We start from the raw sequence: 21,663 nt of genomic DNA on the forward strand, positions 1-21,663 counted from the left end.
TGCCTCGCCTTTTTATGTGTGTTTGTGTATGTGACCGAAATGCCAATCGAATGCGGAGAAGCTAAAGCCTACGGAGGATATATCCTGCGGAATGAACCCGAACCCTTGAACTGGGGGCACAGGATATGGTGTGTGAAAGGGGGCGTGAGGGGGCGTACAGGTAGTCCAGGAGTGGGTGTTTATTTATTATTCTAAGCTCGCACAGACAGAAGCTGTCTCTTTTATGTGCCTATTTGTACAGCACTCCCACCCACTCCCGCACTACGCCCATTAAAAGGCCACAAAGAATAGGCAACATCCTCTTAATTTCCCCGGAAGAAAGGACCAACCGTCAAGGTGGGGGTCAACATTGAAGCTTCGAACAGAAGGATTCATTCGACAGGTTGAGAATTGGCAATCGAGAAATTCAAACTATTAAAAATATTAAAATTAATCGTATAAAGGCTTTAAGATCCTCTTAGAACAGCTGCTTAAAGTTTCAAATATACTTTCATCTTCTGTAAGTTTATAGCTTTTACTTATACATTATAGCACAAGGATATTGTTAATCAAAGACATGGATAATCCATATTTTTAATCTGTGCTGTTTTGGCCAGAAACTAGAGCAATGTGGGTTTCTTGGCCTTAACCGCAGCCAATTTCGAAGCCCCCCGATGGGGCCCACAACTCCCTGGGAGTAGTATAAACATTACGTAAGCGTAACGTAACTGGAACATGTGTAGAAACCGAGACGTGATCGATTTCTTGGCAGAGAGTGAGTGAGATGGCGAGGAGACAAGTTGGCGTAGCGAATTCTCCCACAATTACGGCGGCGGCAATTGTGAATTTTAAAAAGGAAACGTGCCAAGTGCTTGGGTCAGGCGCCGGGGTGTTAAGGGGTGTCCAGGTCCAGGAGAAGCAGAAGAGGTGGCCGAGAGTAGACAATGAATGAGGAACTCGAATTCAGCGCTCGCCATAAAAATCGAACGTGGAAAGCGTTCGCGCTTCCGGAATGAATGACAGGATGTGGGGCTTCAGGGGGCTAAGGGGGCCTGTGACCATGTCCACGTTCACGTTCACGTCCAGACACCGGCCAGACATCGTGGCCATCATCATCTTCGTGGTCATCATCATCGTGGGCATTGAAATGGTCCGGGGGCAAGTTGTGGAACGTTCCTCTGTAGGTCGCAAATCGGCGTTGCGTGCACACTGAGCCCAAATTGAAAACATTGCGAAATTCATCGTTTCAAGAATGATATGATTTACCCACAAAATAGGGTATAAAAATTCACAACTTTTTAATGAGTTATTACGAAGATCATATATTTGAATCTCAAAAACTGTTTAAAAAATTTTGATTTTTCCGAGTGTGTGGTCTGCGTGTGGATGGTGATTGGACGAGTGGATCGCATGTGGCTTCTGTTGCCCGAGGACAATGGCCATGGACTTGTAGCGATGCGTGTGATGGCGGCTCAACTCCTTCCGCCGTAACCACCATCCCCCACCCGTTCACCGAGCCCCTCAAATTGGCGCTTGTGCGTGTTGCGGGCGTCGCTGAAACATGGACAGGAATTTTCATTTCGGTTTCGGTTTCAGTTGCGTTTTCTGCTTTGGTTTTTCAAAAACACTTGTATTCCAGTCAGGAGCTGAACTACGCTTTTGTGAATGAACGAGTGAACGAGTGCGATGTGCGATGGCCAGCGGGACAGAACCGAAGCTCAAGTGTCTGGCGCACGTCTGGCCTGCTCTTCCCCATACGTGTCACGTGTCTGGCGCTCTCAGTAAAAGCCTTGATATTATTACTGCTAGTAGGCTGAACTAGAACACCCTCGCCTATCATATTTTAAAAGTTAAGGATTAAATTCAGCTCAGAAACCTTCTCAAGGCCATAGGAAAGGTATTGTGTTATTAAAAAGAGATGCCCATAGGGGGTTCAGGGCTAGCGGGAAAGAGACGGCTAGCAAAGTACGTTAGTGGATGCATTTATCACGTTTAGTCGGACATACGAGGCGTCCATTCCAAGCAGGAACGTGATGGCCGAAAGAAATCCCAGTCGAAACGAACTCAATAAGTGCAAAAAGAACAAATACGAACTGAGAACCAGAAGGCCATTGAAAGGCGCCTGGAAAACGATCGATGAACAAGTGATCGAGGCGATAAGATAAGCGAGAAATGAGTGAGAAAGGAGTGGGGAAAGGAGACGGGAGGAAGCAATAAACTAACCGCGATCGCTGATCTGTCACCATTTCTCCTTCGGGGGCAGGACAAGCCCCCATAAAACTGACGCGAGGTGATAAAATAGCTGGACAAAATGATTTCCAGAAGAATCATTCCCACACCCGAAAAAATGAACTATTTATTCCGTATATGAGAATTCTTGAAATTACTTTATAAACTGAAATGAGTTACTAGAAGGATCTTCTATATATCTGTGATAGTTCTGTAATAAATATCAGAAGAGACACCAAAGGATTAAAGGATTTAAGTTTCTAAATTTAACTTTAAATAGCTTTGAATTCACCTTTATTCCTTCTCTTATGTTTATTTGCTTATTCAACGAGAACAAAACTTTTCCCAGTGTTTTTAGTCACTTTTGCTGCTGCAGCTGGGTAGCCGGAGAAATGCATTATCTTGTTGTCAGATCGGAGGAGAGTTTTTTATGGCCTAACTGTTTTCGATGTGTTACACAACCAGCCCAGAGCGAGGCAAAACGAAGGCAGTGACAAAAGACAGTAACTCAAAAACCACAAGAGAGACCAACAATTAAGCAATAAAACCACGGCCAGACCGGAGTCCACATGAAATCGGAGTAGTGCAGTTCGGGAGCGAGATCTTTATCGCCGCTGTGCGTGCTTCCGATGAAATGTTCTCTACGCATCCCCCAACTTTTTCGGTCCTAAATGATGGACTGCAGTTGCTTGGCTCTTGGCACTTTCTCACTTTCTTCTGTTCAGTGGCTTAAGTTGGTTACACGAACTTTAGTTAGATTATGGTTGGATATATAGAAAGTAAGATTTACATTAACCTTACTTTTAATAAGTGTAGCTAAAGAATTCCCACTTCGTGGCGACACCAAGGTTATCAGCTGTGCTTGGAAGCAATAATTAATATTCTTGCACCTTGCGGAACTTCGTCGATAAGTGGGGAAATAACCATTGAAGTTCAGTATAAATAAAGCCAATAACATATCTAGGGGCATGACCGTGATAAACTCGAAAACATCCCTGAATAGCCTCCGAAGAGATGTCCTCCAACCAATCGCAGTTCCTTGGTCACAATCCCTCCTTTCTGTTCGCGAGCTGGAAGCGTGTTCGGGAGCCAAAGTGCATTCCGCGCATGGCTTGAGGTTGGTTTAAGGGGGAAGGGGACGGGAGACGGGAGACGGGACTGAAGAGAGAGGAATGCGCTACGAGCTTTTCACGAGCCTCACTTTGCCCGGTGCCTTGTGTTTTTGTCAGTTTGTCATTTGCGTTGTTCAATTAATTGCAGAAATCAATTTGAGCAATGCAACTTTACCTCATTGCTGCATTGTTGTTGCCGAGTGTTGTTATCGTTGTGTCTTGCAGTTGATCGATTCATTGGAAACGGATTGGGGAACGAATTGGGACTCGGCCACTGCTGGGTTACTGCTAATTGCTACAAGCCCCGATCCCGATCCCAGAGACTCGAGACTCTGCAGTCTGAGAACTAGAAACTTGTCTAGTACTCCTCCGATCCCCCCAGTCTTCCTTTTTCGAGAAGCTTTCTGCCTCAGATCTTCCGGCAGGCCAAGAAAAAGAGTGTGACAACGCACGACAGCCTCGAGATAAATCCAATTAGTCCGATATTTGTACTTTTTATGTGAGAATTCCCATTAAAAATCTAAAATGTCATAACAAAACGAGAACAAGACAGCAAGTCAGCGAAGAGCGGACAGCGCACATCAAGTGCAAGCTCTGGTGGACCTAGCCGAACTAGCTCTACCCTTGGGTCAGAGGGATAGAGTCAATCCTTGGGGAAAACATAGGCTTTATAAAGGATAGTCAATGTACGACAAACTTATAATCTAAGAATATGCCTTTGTAGTGTAATAACTATTATAGTTCGAGTTATGAAGTCCAAAATATTAGCACTGAGATCTCTTCCATCTTCATATTATCTATGTCTTAGTCTAAGTAAGAACAAATCCAACTCTTCGTCAGCGATAACCGATCGGCGTTAGAATACCCTGCAAGCTGCCAACGGTTTCTGCTGTATGCCGCGGATACCAGGTATCTCATAGATGCGCCTTTGACGTCTGTCGCGCCGACTTCTGAACATCGAGAGATGTCCAACCCCAGATGGAGAGGAGTCTCGAGACGCAGACGGCGACGACAAAACGACAGAGACGACTGCCTTCTGGCATTCAATAATTTTATGCTAACAAATGCGATGCTTAGTCGCCGCCAAGTGGCGCTGAGGATGGGAAGGGGCTACGTCTTCAGATCTCCAGATCTCCGGATCCCAGAGACCTGATTCATTTACGGTAACATTAACACTTACCGCGCATTCACCGAGGACTGGGCCGCGCCGATCTCCTCCATGGACTTTCTGCAAGAAGAAGGGGCAGAAGCAAAAGAAAGCAAAAAGCACATTTAAGTCGGGCTGTTGAATTCGATTAGCGTGAAGCTGTTACGGCGGGAAAGCTGTGGCATTTTCTAAATAAATTAAATTAGCCGATAAATGTCTCGGCTCACTTGTTGGCTGCGCTCACCTGTCGCCCCAGCACAGTGCGTCCTCGCGGTATCTGCAATGGAGATGGGATCGTGGCATTAGCGGGGGTCTCATCTCTATTCTCTCTACAAGGTGAATAGGAAGTAAAGTGCTGGAATTTCCTGCACAACTAAAGTCCAATATTTACACAAAGCTTGTTGTTGTCTTTTCCCCGAGACCAAATTAGGGTCTCCCACCTACAAAACAGTCCCAAAATAATATGTTTAAGTACTAACCAGAGGATGGAACCTTAGCATTAGCTGGGATCTATCGGAGACGGACAAGGTCAACAGGAAGTGGACTCGCGGAATCAGCGCATAAAGAACCGGCAATCTGGCCAAATTATACAACAACTGGACATTATAAGCTGGCTTCCACTTTATAATCAAGTGCAAGCACCGATCTAAAATTTATTGATTTGTCCCTCGCCGCGCGCTCTCCCCTTCGCGTTCCACCTACCTCCTGCGCTCGTAAATCATTGCCCCCAAAATATACCCTAGTTCGCCGCCCCTCTCCCCTGTCCGCTGTCCTTTCCCCAAAATTTGCTGACCCTTCGTTTGGCGGTTTTTCGGCAGTTTGCTGGCTCGATTCGTCGATCGATCGAAACCTTTCAGCCTGAGCCTTGGTTGGGCAGGGGAACGACATGACTTCGAGTCGCAGTCATGGCAATTATCAAAATTGTAATTTGCTTCGCCGGTTTCCCGCCCGGCTTCCTTTAATTTCGCTTTGATTGAGTTCATCAGTCAGGCAGGTCAAGCTCTTTGGGAGGAGTCGGGAAAGGAAGTGATAGTAACAGTTGGGCGGGCGATAATGTTACGATGAAAGTGGAAAGTATGTAATCTTTCTCTACCAAATCCGAGTAAGTAGCTTAGTTTAACAGATAGCCTAAGAGTTAGTTAAGCTAGAAAACCTCACAGCTTTTGTTTAACCTTGCAACATAGTGCTTAGTCCAGCTCAAAACTACCGACTACTCACTGCTGCTCTTCCCCAACCCACTGAGAGACACGTGTTCTCCCTCAACCATCACAGGGGAATGCCAAGGAATTCTCCGAGGAACGGAGAAATGGGCAGGGAACATCTCCTGCGGCTGCTATTTTTAAGTGTTGGCATAAAAGGCTCCTCCAGCAATGAGATGTCAACATTGCTGGGCAATGGAAAGAGCAAAATAAAGCTCGATAATAACAGATAATTGTGTAGAACATAGGCCAACTATTTCGCTGGACTCCGGTTCTGGCCTTCCCCCACTCCCGCCGGAGGACCCCGGCTGAGGGCCACAAATCAAAGCCTCATCAGCGGAGATCTAAAGTTCACGTGATCGAATCGATCGCCGAGTGCTCTCTCCCTTATCGCCCTCTCAGGTGGTATCACTTAGAGAAAAAAAGTGTTTTAATAATGTTTTCCCTAAAAATTTGTAAGTTTCCTTTGGAAAACTCTTAAACAGCTTTCAGGGGGGACTTCTAAATCCGATGACTAGTTTAATCTTTAAAGTTTCGTCAATATTTGGTAATATATTTTTCGTAGTGTTTGGTTTTCTTGTCTTTTTGCGGGGACTTTGTCTGTCCATCCATCGATCGATCGAACGGCCTGCTAGCCCGCCGTCCATCGATTCCAGTGAGTGTCACCCGGTTCTCCAGGAGCAGCAGCCAGGAGAGGAGAAGGAGTGTAGAGGGTGCGGAGGGGGATCGGGCCAAGACACCGTTGTCGTCGTCACTTTGATTGCGTTTCGTGCCCAATTAGTCTCAGAGCACTTGAGTGCGTAAAAACTTGTACCGCACCATAAATAAATTGGCATGAGGAAGACAGAGGACAGGAGCCAGTAGCAGAGTAGCCAGTAGCCAGTAGCCAGCAGAAGACGGAGTCTCGACAGTGCCTCCCCTGCCCTCCCCCAGATCAGACGTCGTTGTCGCCAGGACCGTCAATATAAGGAGGTCTAGGGTTTGCTTCCTCAGAGCCCTTTTTGCCCTGCTGCCGAGCTGGGCCCTGGAAATTGCATAAGGGCTGACGAAACCGACTATTAAGAGGTTGTCTCCCGGCCAGCCCATCCTCACCCCTTGGCCATAATTACGGAACATATTTTATAATAATAAGGTGTGTAATCAGTACATTTACCTAGCCTGCGCTGCCTTCCAATTACCACTGGCCTACGACTGGGATTGCTATGTTTGTAGATCCTTAAAAATCGATTTGTTAGGTCATCATCGCAGACAGATTCCATCTAACTAGATTGTGGTCTGAGCCTTGTACTTACTTGTTACGTAGACTACCTGCTAGCGGGATAGCTTCTACAAAGAACTCATGAGTTCAAGGATCAACCACTCCCTGACATCTGGTTGGCAAATCCATAAGGAACTGATTTTTCCCACCGTCACCGCCGAATCGCCTCCGACTGCTTCCCGCTGTTCGATTGGCGAATTTCATCACGATCATTACAAAACCCGCTCCACTGTACAGGCAGCTCCTTCATGCTCCGCTCCAAGCGGCGACAGATCGTATTTACTTTTTGAATGATGCTGTCAAAGGCCCCAAAGCGATTTGTGGTTGGACACTGATCGCACACGCGATCCCCTCCAGCCTGCTGCCTGCTCCCTGCTCCCTGCTCCTGGTGGCCTATCTATCATTATTGATTGTGCCCAAAAGAGACGACGCTGTAATGGAGGAGTGTGGACCCAGGCGAGGTGATTGGATTGGGCTCTCCTCCGTCTTTCGATCTGCGGTAGCCACGGACAATTATTTATATTAAAAGCCAGTGTCTCGGGGCAGTGTCGGGGAATGGTCAAAAGTATCATGATCATGGAGAGTACTAGGAAATTGATTCAGTTTCTTCATCAACTTCTTAAGTTAACAGCAATTTGTATCAATTTGAGTTCAGTGTATCCTCGTATCTATGAGCTTGGGCTATCGCTGATCAGTTGATCACAATTGCTGATTGCAGAGCCCCCTTCGACCCCGCCCCTTCGAATTTCTCCCTCGCTTCGTGGGGCGTTTATTTCTGCTTAATTTTATTTTAACAATTTTGAGGTTTTTTCCGCTTCTCCTTTAACGTAATTTCTGTTTCGGCTTTTTCTGCCGTTCCTCCACTTGGCCTTAATATCAAATTTTCGCTCTAAATTCCTCTGATCAATGATTGCCTTTTGCCGAACGGAGGGCTCCCTCCCTCCGTCCTGCTCCCTAAACCCACCACCACTGTCCTCTCTGTTGGCTCCCTTTTTGAAGTCCCAGTCCCAGTCCGAGGAACTGACGAACTGACGAACTGCTGTTCGACTGATCGACTCCGACTCCGACTTGGCCTCTGCTGATCGTCATCATCATCAGCCAGATCGAAGACAGCACCGATCCCAGCCTGTCTTCTTTCCGACCTTGCTGTAGTTATTGTTGTCGGCAGGGATTCCAACAATTTCGAAAACTTCTCATACATATTTATAAGTTTGGCCAAGTTTCTGCAAAAAGGAAGCGTAAAGCTCAGCCTACAACTTTTTCAGCGATACCCTTCTGCGCGGAGAGGGCTTAAGGGGTTTTCCATGGGCCAGGACTTGACTTTATTTTGGTATATGAACTACTTATGTCAAATTATTATTCCTTGTCATTAGATACCATATCACGTGAAGTATTTTTATGAAGATACAGAGAGAGGATGTATAAAGAGTACTTCCTTATTCGATCTGCCTCTGAGCTGGCCTTCTTAACTCGATTTCTGTTGATGGTTATTGAGGAACTTTCGGGTTGGTCCCTTGGAACCTTTATCTCGCTGATCGCCCGGCAACAGGGAATGCGTTCTCAGCGGAGGCGAGACCCGGAGTCGAGTACTCAAAGTACAAGCAGCCGCGACTATCTTGGTATCGGGTAATACTATCTACGCATATATAGTCGCTGGTCGCTAGTCCCTAGTCCAATGTGCAATCCATCGATTTATGAATCGCAGACTAATCATTGTGCTAATCCAGCGCTTGGTATTCCACGCAGGGATTTGTACTTTTGCACTCTGGGTGTGCAGGCTGCTGGAAGCGGAGGGGAGGGCTGTTTTGTTGTTGGGGATTCGGGGGGTGGCCCTTACTCACACACGAGTGTGTGCCGTTTAATGATTGTTATTGCAACACGGCATGAATTTCAATTAATCTGAAGCGCTACCAGAGAGCAACCTGGCGACTTGTCTTGGCGTTGATGAAATTGTTGGCTCACTTTGAGTTCGCCGGCAGCAAGGACATCCTCCTTGGCTGAGTGTGTGTGTGAGCGTAATAGCTTCATGCCTGCCGGCTGTGTGAACATAAAGCTCATCAACTCGCCGAGGAAAACCTTCTGCCTTTGATATTGCTTGACTACACTCAGGGAAAAGTCGTGGTAAATGCTTTAAAGGTGGAATGCTTCTGAGATAGAATTATTTATAAATTTGCTTTGTGTATTGGCTGCATCTTTGCCAACTTCAGCCAGAGGCATCGTTGTAATTTGCTTCAACCTGCAACTTAACGCTGCCGCTGCTGCTGCCGTGCGGTGCGAGTGGGTGGAGTGTTGAGAGAAATGGGAGGGGTGTGCCGGAGAGCGGCAGAATCCACCTTCGGAAAGTCAATTTCTGGCCAAAGAGTTCGTCCTGCTGAAGTGTTGCTCCTCATTTGCATAATTTAATTGAATGTGACGTTGGGCAGCGGGAGAAGAGCGAGGGATGCCGCCGCCTGGGAACCTCCGAGCCACCAAACCCCACCGAACAAGTGTAGTCTGTAATGCATTTTGGGTGGGGCCTGGGCAACACCTTCGCGGGTCGCTGGACCGGATCGGGCTTTTCTTCTCCTTCTTGGCGGGTGATGGAAACTGCTGATTAAACTCAAATCAGCGGCTTTTCTTTGTAGACAGAAGCTGGAGGAGGAGGAGGAGGCATTTCGCTTATTTTAAAGTTTGCCATATTCCCATAACCTTATGAAGGCTCTCATTTTCTTAATTTGTTTCCAAATCCCTCTGCTGATGTTGCCACTTGGCTGTCCAGCCTGCAATGTCCATTGGCCGTTTCTCATATGTTCATTCCCATCATCAAGTTCATGTGCCTGCCCCGCCATGCTGCCGCCAAATCCCCGGACGGAGCCGACATAATCGCAATCATAATCTGCTGCATTTTATTTCATTTTCTCGCGCTGAGCTATGTTGTGTGGCTCTTTGTTCGGTTTCATTTTGCTCTTTATGCTTTACAGCAATTTCTTAATGGCCGTCTTGCAGTGCTACTAACCCTGCCGCCCCGCCCCTCCCCTCCCCCTGCCAGCCACTCCTAAGCCCCTTCCTGGGGAGCTCTCTGGCCGGCCAAGTCAGCCAATCACGTTCGAAATATAAATTGTTGAAATGATGGTTTTTCACTGCACATTTTGCGGTGTTACCGTTGTCTGGGTTGGGGTCTTAGCGGTACAGAGGGGTTAGGGGTCCAGGGGCGGCGGCGGAGGGGGTGCCTTGGCCTCGAAAACCGCAAAGAGCTCGAATCCTCTTTGCTGACCATGGAAAATTGTGTGTGGAGATCGCTTTGTGCAATGAAAATGCTGTTCGTGCTCCTCAATCGCATTGGGTTTTTACATGCCCCCATCCTCCCCCTTTCCCAATTTCCCTCTTTCCTGCCGCTGAAGGCGCCTTACCCCCCGGAAAAGCTCCTCTAACTAACAACAGCAACAAAGTTGTCGGCTGTAATGAAAAACAAACGTCCCAGCAATTTTCCAGTTAGGTCAAAACTCTTTTTGTTTCACTCGCTTTTGGTTTGAGTGGCCCCTCCCCACGGTTTCTCTCGGTGTAATGTAACTTTAACGAATTGAGGCATAAGAAAAAACAAAAAAAAAAATATAAAAAACATAAAAAATGAAAATAATGGGAAAAAGACCAAAATGAAATTGAGGCAGCGTCATCAGGCGGCCTATCGCAGGGCGGCAAGGGGGGCTCGAAAGGGGCAACAATCACAGTTTAGATTTCTGTGTCCCACCCTTCTCCCTTCTCGCTGGTTGCTTTTAATATTACTTCGCTGCCCTCCCTGGGCTCCTCCGCCAATATTCGCCAAGGTAATAACTCAGGTGATTATAGTAATTATGCGTTCTGACGCGATCCAGCCACGGATAACGCTATTCCGATATAATTGAAAAATGCTGATAGACGCTGATTGTGTGATCCGAGAAGTTGGAGTGGCAGAGTTGCAGAGTCGGGAGTTCGGAGTTGGGGTTGGGGTTGGGGCTGGGGTTGGAGTTGCAGTTGAAGTTTAGGTCCGGAATAGAGAGGCCTGTGAGTACGTTAGAGATGTGCGTGAGTGGGTAACCGATAGGTTCTTAGTATGCCCCCCTTAGGTACATCAGTATCCCCCAAATCTAGATGTTAGAAATGAAGATGGATTCCTTTCAGAAGTCTTAACAGAGCTTATAGAAAGAGCTGTACCTTCATAAATTCCAAGTCCACAGTCACTCCTGCTCATCTCTAGCTAACCCGAAACGAAAAGCCTCGCCACTGGTAGTCAAAGCCCGCATCGCGGACTCCTGGAGTCCCAATCTTAACTACATCCTCGACTCCTTCGCCGGGGCCACCAATCAGAGTTCATGAATTACATCGCCATTGCAATATGGTTGTGGGAATGTCTAAAAGAGGTCTCGGCTTAAGACTGGGCCCGGATTGCCACTTCGGCTTCATGGCTATTGCGGCGAAAAATTCTTTGATGCCGATTTCGTTTTTCGATATTGAAAATAACCATGCATTACGGAGGAGGCTTACGAAACCCCGAGTGCTGGGCATTGGAAAAGCGAAGATGAAGGGGCCTACTGGAGGGAGGCTGCCCAACTTATCTCGTGACAATCGCCCGACTTCGTGAAGCCCTCATCGCTCGCCTTTCAGTCGCCGGCTGAGAGAGTGTCGAAAGTGTTATTGTCACGTAAATTCAATTAGTTTAATTATGAGTTTCGTCGATGTTGGCACCTCTGTAGTGCCCCCGCTCCCCGCTCCCCACTTTGCCACCACCCTACGCTCCTCCCCTTGCCAAATTTAATTTCTCGCTCGTTTAGTCCTGATTTTTGGCGGCGAAAGCTACTTTTTTGATGAGTTTCATTGCGGTGGGTAAGAGCTGATCAGGTCAAGGAGAGGGTCATCCTTTGTATCTTTTATTTTAGCTCTTCAAAAGGTCGGTTATACATGAAATACTTAAAGGTATCCGAAAGATAGATTAAGATCTTTTATTACTTTCATTTAAATCTCAAATTTTGACTACTACTTAGTACCTGTAACTATCTCTCACCCACCCCAGGCAGGAAACATTGAAGTGGATTAATTTCCCATTGTTAGGCGGCCAATCCATCTTTTGTCTCACCGAATCCCGGGCTAGCCCATTGGGTGCCAGGTGGACACTTTCCCGGCTTTGGCAACGCCCCCAAAATTTGCATGCAAACTCCAGCAAGAGAGAGACACCAATAGAGGGAGACCCTGCCTGAGGCAGCGGAATGAAGTGCTGGTCTCGTTTTATTTACCTGTAGTAGGGGAATCCCTGCGGCACATGCAGATCCATCGGCATCCCTCCGGCGGCGCCCAGGTGCGGATGGTGGTGCGGATGCGAGTGCGGATGTGGGTGCGAGTGGTGGTGGTGATGAGAGTGTATGGGGTGGTGCATCGAGTGGTTCTGGACATGCGCCGCAGCAGCCGCAGCGGCGAACCCGGCATCGGAGGCCATCGAGTGGTGGCCCAGGACGGCGGCCCATGGCGAAGCCACGAAACCACTGCCGTGGTGCTCCATTCCAATGATGTTCCTTTATCTATATATCTGGCTATATGAAGGCTTGTTAGGGTGGTTCAAACTCTTATCGATGCGGTATCGTAGGAAGGAAGAAAGTTTGGGGTTTTAATTTTCGAAATTCTTCATATGGAAACTTATTTGATAATCAATTTCAGTTTAATTTATGTTTCGGGATAACAACGATAGTTTAAATTGGAAGAAAACATATCGAAAGATTTGGGATTCAAGTGAGTAGACTCTCTTCCTTCCCTACGATTGATCTCCAATCTTGGATCCACAGAACTCGACCCACCCTAATGCGACTTTTTATGCTCGGCGTTGGCTTGGCAGCTATTTATCTTTGATTTGATGTGGTCACACGCACTTTCACAGAGACACAGCACTTGGGGATTATATAGACGTATTCGCACATTCCGTTTGGGCCAAGATGGCGGCCATTATTTACCGTTAACGCGCATGGCTGTTTCGGGGGCAGTTCTCGGGAGGTGGCTCAGCTCAGTCCCTCATAATCATCCCTGTCCCTAGCAGAACAACCGACGGCAGCCGAAAAAATCGGATGCAAACGAAAAACAAGTGGCTGGAAGTCGAGGAGGAAAGCCGAGTCCCAAAGTCAACCTTGAGTTAGTTAGGGGTGCCCGTACAGTAGGACGTACGGGTAAACGGATGCACGGCTGAACGGCTGCACGGATGGTACTACGGGTGCGATAGGGAGCAGGGCTCATTCGCATCTGGGCAGAGCTTTTCCTTTCGCACGTTTTTGGTCCGCGTTCACCTCTGCACGGCACGAAAATTGGCGATAAACTATCGCCTCGCCTCGCATCAGGAAACATGGTCGGTCGCCTCGGTCGTTTGGTCGGTTGGTCGGTTGGTCGGTTGGTTGGAGGTTGTTGGATGGCTGGATGTTGTTGGTCCGAACTCCAGAGCATCGTCATCATCGTCATCTCATCTGCGCTTGCATCTGCGAAACTTGGAGCGGCGCATTGCAAGCTGCAAATGGTGGTGGAGCAGGTTTTCGTATGGGAGAGTTGCCAGCACACACACACACACTCACATAGAAGCCACACACACCGTTGCACTGCGGTCCTCTCCAGCATCCACACATCATATCGTATATATCATGTTTTTGTTTTGGTCTCCATCTCTCTCTCTCTCTCTCGCTCTAGAGAGCTCTGACCACCTGAGTTCTCTCCTTCGCTCGGGGCATTCTCTGGAGAATTCGCTGGGGCAACTCTCAGCGCGGCAGCGGTGATGTTGTGTTCTGTGGATGGTGTGTGATGTTGTTGAGGGCGCGATAAGGCGGTCTACTGGGGTAGTCATCGGGGAGCTCGTTTCGGAGTCAATGAGGCATGGAAAAGGAGATGTGTTATTCGAAATGAATGTGGCAAGGATAGGTCAGGAGTATGCTCTATGCGGATCTGAAGAAGTCTATCCTAATTAGGGATAGAATGGCCTAGAGGAGAAGAAGGTTTCAAAATAAAATAATGCTTAAGGAAGGCCATTCGAATGATTTCCAAACTATTTAGTTAGTTAGTCAGAATATCTAAAGGTCTTAATATGACATGCTAATAGCCCCGAACATCACTTCATTCGTCTTTCTGGTCAAGCAATTTAGTTCTCATTAACCATCATCCTTTGCCAATTCCCTTGCCCAATCCCATTAGAAGTCATAATCCGCCATGGACTCCTGGCCAAGAAACTTCCTCGTATTAGCTACACCAAACATGTCTGGCCAGCCTCCCCCTTCCACCACCAACTTGTTCCCACAAAACATTTATGACTAACAATTTTTCCATTCCCATTCTCATAGCCATTTCCCCAGGTGGGTGGGGGTGGGGGGTGGTAGGAGGGCTGACAACTTAGTTAAATAAGGCGCCACCTGTCAAGTGATTTTCAATAAAATAAATTCGTGATTACACGACAATATCGAAACGAAAATCCAGAGATCAGCACAACAATAACAAAAGACTCCCACGGGGAATGCTGCTGCCCGCTTGGCCGCCCCGCCCCCCGTTCTCCGCTCCCCAAACATACCTTCCTGCCCCATCACACACGACTTGGGCTTCAGGTTGCGAATCCTTGGCACACACTCACAGCCCCAGGCAATCGGACGACGGAGTCCCCACTTCTGAATCGCAGTCGTGCAGGGTCAACGTCAATACTGAATGTTGTCGCCGTTCCAACTGTCCGTCCAACGGAGCGTCCGTCCGTTCGTCCGTCCGTCTGGCGCAGTGTCTTGGCTTGTTTACAGTGTGCAAAAATCATTTAGACAAGTTGACAAAAGCTCGTTTGGAACGTGAGTAACATGAGTTGGACTCGAGTCTCGAGCCTCAAGACTCAAGATTCGAGTCGGGAGACTCGAGACTCGAGACCTGAGGCTGGCTGCCTTGGCTGCCTTGGCTGCCTTCGGAATTGGTTCTGTCCGCCTCGTCTGTTGCCGTTTTCTGCGGCCGTTTGGACTTTTGGAGCATCTCGAGTATCTGAAGTCTTAATTCTAAACATGGCAAATGTGCTTGGAGCGTGCTGCTTGGCTGCTGCTTTGCTACTTTGCTGCTTTGCTGCCTTGCTGCCTTGCCTCGGCGGAGAATAAAATGAAATGAGGCCTTGCCCCCAGCCGGCTGACCTTTAGCCGTAATGAGAATGGTATCCCACTTTGGTTGTTTGGCTGCTGATACTGGGTTATGTGGTCTAATGATATCTTGTGATAAGCAAATGGAGTTCAAATTACTGAAATTCTTATCAAGGCGGACTAAAGTAAAAGAAATTAAACGCATCAAGACAAATTACTCATCCGATGTGGTGACCCCGACTGTGAGGGAACCCATCGAGCATCCAGAAATGTGCGAGTCACGAGTCTAGTATGTAATTGCCTTATGTAAGAGCTAGTATATGTGCATCCATCTCTATGTACCTGTCAGGATATCGAGCGGGGCTTCAAGTTGGGAATATGTGCTAAAATGTACACAAAACTTAAGGCGGAGATGGAGTTGGGGAATGCCTGCCGTCGTCCTGCGGCACGTGACGAGCATGAGCGAGTGAGCCAGGGCCAGGATACAGGATTACAGTTCTCACTCTGGGTAGGAATCCCTGGGCATGAGTATTGATTTTCCTCGGCGAAAGTTTAATACAACTTTTGGCTTAAAGTCGAAACTATGCGTCGATTAATTTATGCCCTCGGCCTGACAGGTTTATCAGCCGATCGGGCTATGTGGCAAAGACCTTCTCCGGCTTGGACTGGGACGGATCGTATCGGATGGGTTTGATTGATTCGCTGAAAGTGCGACGAATGGAAATTACGAAAAGCCAAGCAAAACAAACGAATAAGTCGAGGCGATCCACACTGATCCACTGCGATCCGCCGATCCGAACGGTTTTGAGGGGACGTGTTCGTCATATTAAGAGCCCCTTGAGCGAGGGTTGGGCCTTAAGAGTACACTTGGAGAAACGTTAGAACAGAAATAGTTTCTATAAAAAGGTAAAAACTATCCTTCTTAAACTAGGAGTGGAGTTGAGAAGGGGGGAACCTAAGTTAGCTTGAGACTAAAAGGTAAAGTTAGCCCGAAAATAACTTTTAATAAGAGGAAATCTTAGATTATTTATAATCGTAGTTAAGACCTGCAATTGTTTCGTGTGGAGGCGTGTTTGTTTTTCGATTGCCGCCTTTTTTTGGCGGTCGCTGACATGCATTTAAATAGCACACCTGCAGAAGACCCTGGGACTCCGGCAATTCGTAGAATTCGTCGATATTTATGAGCCTCTGTGGCCGGGCCTGTGATTTCTTGGATTTGCATAACTGGGTCTCGGGACAGTCCGTACATGCTTAATTTCTCCCAAAAAGATGGACACAAATGAAACAACTTTCGACGCCCCCGATTTTCGGAGAGAGGAACTCAATCTTGGTCAGTTTTAGGGGATGATGTCCGTCGGCGGAAGTGGCGAAGTCGAAAGGGAAGTCGGGCTCGAGATTGGGTTTCTTTGATATTGATTTTCCCGAGACCCCCAATCGCAGCTCGCGAACGTGACTAGCATGGCCATTGGGATTTCCTTCCGAAGCGGGACTTCATCTTGAGGCCGGACTGTATGCAAAAGTCGCACCTGGAACGTGTGAACAGTTTTTAGCAATTAACTGACAACTGATGATTGCAAGTTCAGGGAGAAGACAGCCTCCTCTCCACTCCTCTCTCTTTTTTCAGCGGCTTGCGGCATGCGGCATGCGGCACGCGGCGTCATGCAGTCTGGCCTGGCGAAAAGGATGGGGACGGTCCGGGGACTGGATCGGCATGCCCCAAACATTCATCCTAATTGGCGTTCGATCTCCGGCCGCCTTCGATTTGCATGCACACGCGATGTCCGATGGCCAAACTCGGGCTGAAAGTCTCGGTCGCTGTGGATGCCGCAAGTCGGTAGCCACGTTCTCACATTCCAATTGGGGCAAGCCATTACGGCACAGTGGTGTCGGTTGGTGGACCAAATCTCTTTCATACTATTTGGGTAGAATAGATTTGAACTCTTTTATGCCCATCAGAGTTTGCTTATGCTACTTTCATCTTTTTAAGAGAAGGTAACAAAGACCAAGTTAGTGGATTAAATTAAGTTAAGGAACAGCTTCATCCCACTGTAAGGCAGAGTGGCAGAGTTGAAGCTCAATGGCAGAGTTGCCCAACTAATTAACATTTTTAATGGCAAATCCTTGTAAGACAACCTTGGCAGTGGCCGGGAAAAAGGGGAGTGATAGTTGAGAGCGGCGGAGTCTGCGTTTATTTGTGTTTAAAGGATTTGCCTGAGCTGTGGGCAATCTCAAATGTTTGTGTTTAATTTAGATCCGCAGTGGCAGATAATTTATGCCGCCGAAAGAAGCTTTCGCCTGCGGCCCTGAAAATTACAGAGTATGGAGAAGGACTGAGGACTGAGGACTGAGGGATGTCAGAAATCTAAGCGAGTGACTTCTTCGCAGATTTCAATGCTGAGGCAGAAGAAAGACTCGCGGAGAGCCAAAGATAACATCAGTTCGGGATCGGTGTAATAGAGAAATATATCATGCCGATGGGAAAATGTTTGGACAGTCCATGACTTATCGCCAGACACTATCCTGGCCTACCCTTGGGTTTCAGGGTGTCCTTGCAGAGGTCTTTACCGTTAGACTCACTTCTAGGGAAAGGAGCGGACCCAATAATGTCATAAATTTCATAAAGTGTCAGAAGGAACACCTGAGTTTCCCTCAAGGACATGCCTTTCACTGCCGTGCACTTTTCTTTTCATAAACGTGGGTCCTAGGGCGTTAGCCTGGTTTTATCGCATTATGTAATCACAACGGTGAGAACAAGGAGATGATAGTGTTTTCGAATGGAAGAAGGTCAGTTAATGTTTTGGTTTTATACAGCTAAGCTGGAACTAGTCTTTTACCTGAAGCTAAGCAAGGATTGAGGAGGAAAATAAAAGGTTTTCCACACAATTAATATCAGCATTTTCATCATAACAAAGCCAAAAATTATCTTAACATGGATTAGTTCGTATTCGTATTTAAATTCCCCGTCGAACTGTGTACCACACTCAAAAAGTAAATTTTTTGAGATTTTTCATAAATTTTTATGATGTTCAAAAAATGCGAAAACCGGTCTGACCATTTTTTGAGGCTCAAAATATCAGTATTTTGACTATAAAATAGCCAAAAATGGTCGGAATCTGGAATGTCATATGTCGTAAAGCTTGTTTTTTAATCTTTTTTCAAAATATTTAATTGTCATTCAAATCTGAAGAAAAAAATATTTTTTGAATTTTTCGAAAAAAAGATGATGGTACCCCTTACAAAAAAGTGAAATTTTAGAAAAATTTTAATTTCCGAAAATCATCTTCATACCCAGATAAGAAGTTGGTCTGGGTCGTTAGCTGCAAAAAACAGTGTTCCTTTCGGTAGTACCTCTAAATTTGACAAAGTTATAAACATAATACTGGGGAAAGTATTGTAAATTTCACTAAAAAGTCACAATTTTTATTTTCAGCCCAAAATATTAGTATTTTCCTCATTACGGAGCCAAAAATAGTCGTAAGATGGAATGTCATACCTTGCTAAGTTCGTATTTAAATTCCCCGTCGAACGGTGTACCAGGCTTTTTTTGAGATTTTTCGAAAAATTTTATGATGAAAGGACCTGTCGAAAATCGGTCTGCCCCAATTCAAAGATCAAAATATACGTATTTTTCCCATAACAAGACCAAATATGGTCGGAATTCGGAATGCCATACCTCGTTGAGCTTCTTTTTCAGTCTTTTTTCAAAATATTCAAGTCCGATTCAAATCTGAAGAAAAAAATATTTTTTCAATTTTTCGAAAAAAAGATGATGGTACCCCTTACAAAAAAGTCAAAATTTAGGGAAAAATAAATTTTTGGTAATCAACATAGCAATGACACAGAAAGTTTCTTTGGGTTGTTAGATGCACAAAAATGTCTTTCTTTTGGTTCTGCGACTTCTTTTGACAAAGTTATAGGCATTACACTGAGGAAAAATATCGAGAATTTTACTCAAAAGTCATAATTTTGATTTTAAGCCCAAAATATCAGTATTTCCCTCATTATAGAGCCAACAATGGTAGTAACATGGAAAGGTTTATCTCGTTCAGTTCGTATTTAAATTCCCCGTCGAACAGTGTACCTCACTCAAAAAGTGATTTTTTTAAAGATTTTTCGTAATTTTTTATGATGTTTCCAAAAAATGCAAGAATCGGTATGTCCCGATTTGTACCTCAAAATTTCAGTATTTTCATCATTACAAAGCCAAACATGATCGTAACATGGAATGTTATATCTCGTTGAGCTTGTTTTTCAATCTATTTTTAAAATATTCAAGTGCCATTAAAATCTGAAAAAAAAAATATTTTTTAAATTTTTCAAAAAAATGATGATGGTACCCCTTACAAAAAATGCGAAATTTCACAAAAAATAAACTTTCGAAAATCATCACCAAAATGATACAGAAAGTTTCTTTGGGTCTTTAGCTGCACAAAACAGTCTTTCTTTTGGTTCTGCGACTTCTTTTGACAAAGTTATTAGAATAACACTGGGGGAAAATGTCGCAAATTTTACTAAAAAGACACAATTTTGATATTAAGTCCAAAATATCAGTATTGTCCTCATTACGGAACCAAAAATGGTCGTAACATGGAATGTTATACCTCGCTGAGTCCGTATTCAAATTCCCCATCTAACTGTGTACCACTCTTAAAAAGTGAGTTTTAAGAGATTTTTGGCAAATTTTTATGATGTTCAGAAAAAGCGAAAATGGTGTGTCCCAATTTGGGGCTTGAAATATTAGTATTTTGTGTATAAAATAGCCAAAAATGGTCGGAATCTCGAATGCCATACCTCGTTGAGCTTGTTTTTCAGTCTTTTTTCAAAGTATTCAAGTGGCATTGAAATCTGAAGAAAAAAATATTTCTTGAATTTTTCGAAAAAATTATGATGGTACCCCTTACAAAAAAGTGAAATTTTAGAAAAATTTTAATTTCCGAAAATCATCTTCATACCCAGATAGAAAGTTTTCTGGGGTCGTTAGCTGCAAAAAAACGGATTCCTTTTGTTTGTGGCTCTTAATTTGACAAAGTTATAGACATAACACTGAGAAGAAATATGGCAAATTTCACTAAAAAGTCACAATTTTGATTTTAAGTCCAAACTATCAGTATTTTCCTCATTACAAAGCCAAAAATTATCTTAACATGGGTTATTAAACCTCGTTGAGTTCGTATATAAATTCCCCGTCGAACTGTGTACCGCACTCAAAAAGGGCATTTTTTCAGATTTTTCGGAATTTTTTGATGTTTCCAAAAATTGGAAAAACGGTCAGTCCCGACTTGTGTCTCAAAATATCAGTCTTTTCCTCATTACAAAGCCAAAAATGGTCGTAACATGGAATGTTATATCTCGTTGAGCTTGTCTTTCAATCTATATTCGAAAAAATAACCTGCCATTCAAATCTGAATAAAAAAATATTTCTTCAATTTTTCGAAAAAAGAATGATGGTACCCAAATGATGGTACAAAAAATGCAAAATTTTACAAAAAATAAACTTTATATAATCATCACCAAAATGATACAAAAAGTTTGTTGAGGTCGTTAGCTCCACAAAACAGTCTTTATTTTACTTCTGCGCCTTCTTTTAACAAAGTTATAAGCATAACACTGGGGAAATATGTGTCGAATTTTATTCAAAAGTCGCAATTTTGATGTTCCGCCCAAAATATCAGTATTTTCCCCATTTCAAAGCCAAAAGTGATCGTAACATGGAATGTTATATCTCGCTGAGTTCGTATTTAAATTCTCTGTCAAACTATGTACCACACTCAAAAAGTACATTTTTTGAGATTTTTCGTAAATTTTATGATGTTCAAAAAACGTAAAAATGGTCTGACCCTGATTTGAGGCTCAAAATATCAGTATTTTGTACATTACAAAGCTAAAAATAGTCGGAATATGGTTTTTTTATATGTCGTTAGGCTTGTATTTCAATCTATTTTCAAATTTATGAAATCCCATTCAAATCTGAGGAAAAAAATATTTTTTAAATTTTTGGAAAAAATTATGATGGTACCCCTTACAAAAAAGTGAAATTTCACAAAAATGTTAATTTCCGAAATTCATCGCCACACCCACATAGAATGTTTGCTTGGGTCGTTAGCTGCACAAAATTGTCATTCTTTTGGTTCTGCCTCTTAACTTGACAAAGTTATAAGCATAATACTGGCAAAAATATGGCAAATTTTACTAAAAGTCATAATCTAGAATTTCCGCCCAAACTATCATTGTTTTCCTTATTACAATGCTAAATATATTCATATCATGGAATGCTATACCTCATTGAGTTCGTAAATTAATTGTCCGTCAATCTGTGAACTGTACTCAAGAAGTACATTTTTTGAAATTTTTAGTAAAATTTATGAACTGAAAACTAAAAATAGGTAATGTAATATCGATTTCCTCCCAGCCGAAGGAAGGTTCGTTGAACCCCCTTCACTCGAGACCGGACTCTCTCTTACTTACCTGTTAATAATTCATGAACATTTTTATCGCTGCCGCAAATAAATTGAGCAGTGCCGGGGCGGCAATACCCATTTCGGTTTACGATCAATCGAAATTCCCAGTTCGGACATTCCGGGCTTCCTTGCTGACCAGTTCGATTCGGTTCGTCAGCATCGTCATCGTCCTCATCGCACGGTCATCAAGAGCGGACTGTCCATAA

This window comes from Drosophila eugracilis, unplaced genomic scaffold (genome assembly GCF_018153835.1).
Source record: "Drosophila eugracilis isolate 14026-0451.02 unplaced genomic scaffold, ASM1815383v1 contig_2088, whole genome shotgun sequence".
Taxonomy (NCBI): domain Eukaryota; kingdom Metazoa; phylum Arthropoda; class Insecta; order Diptera; family Drosophilidae; genus Drosophila; species Drosophila eugracilis.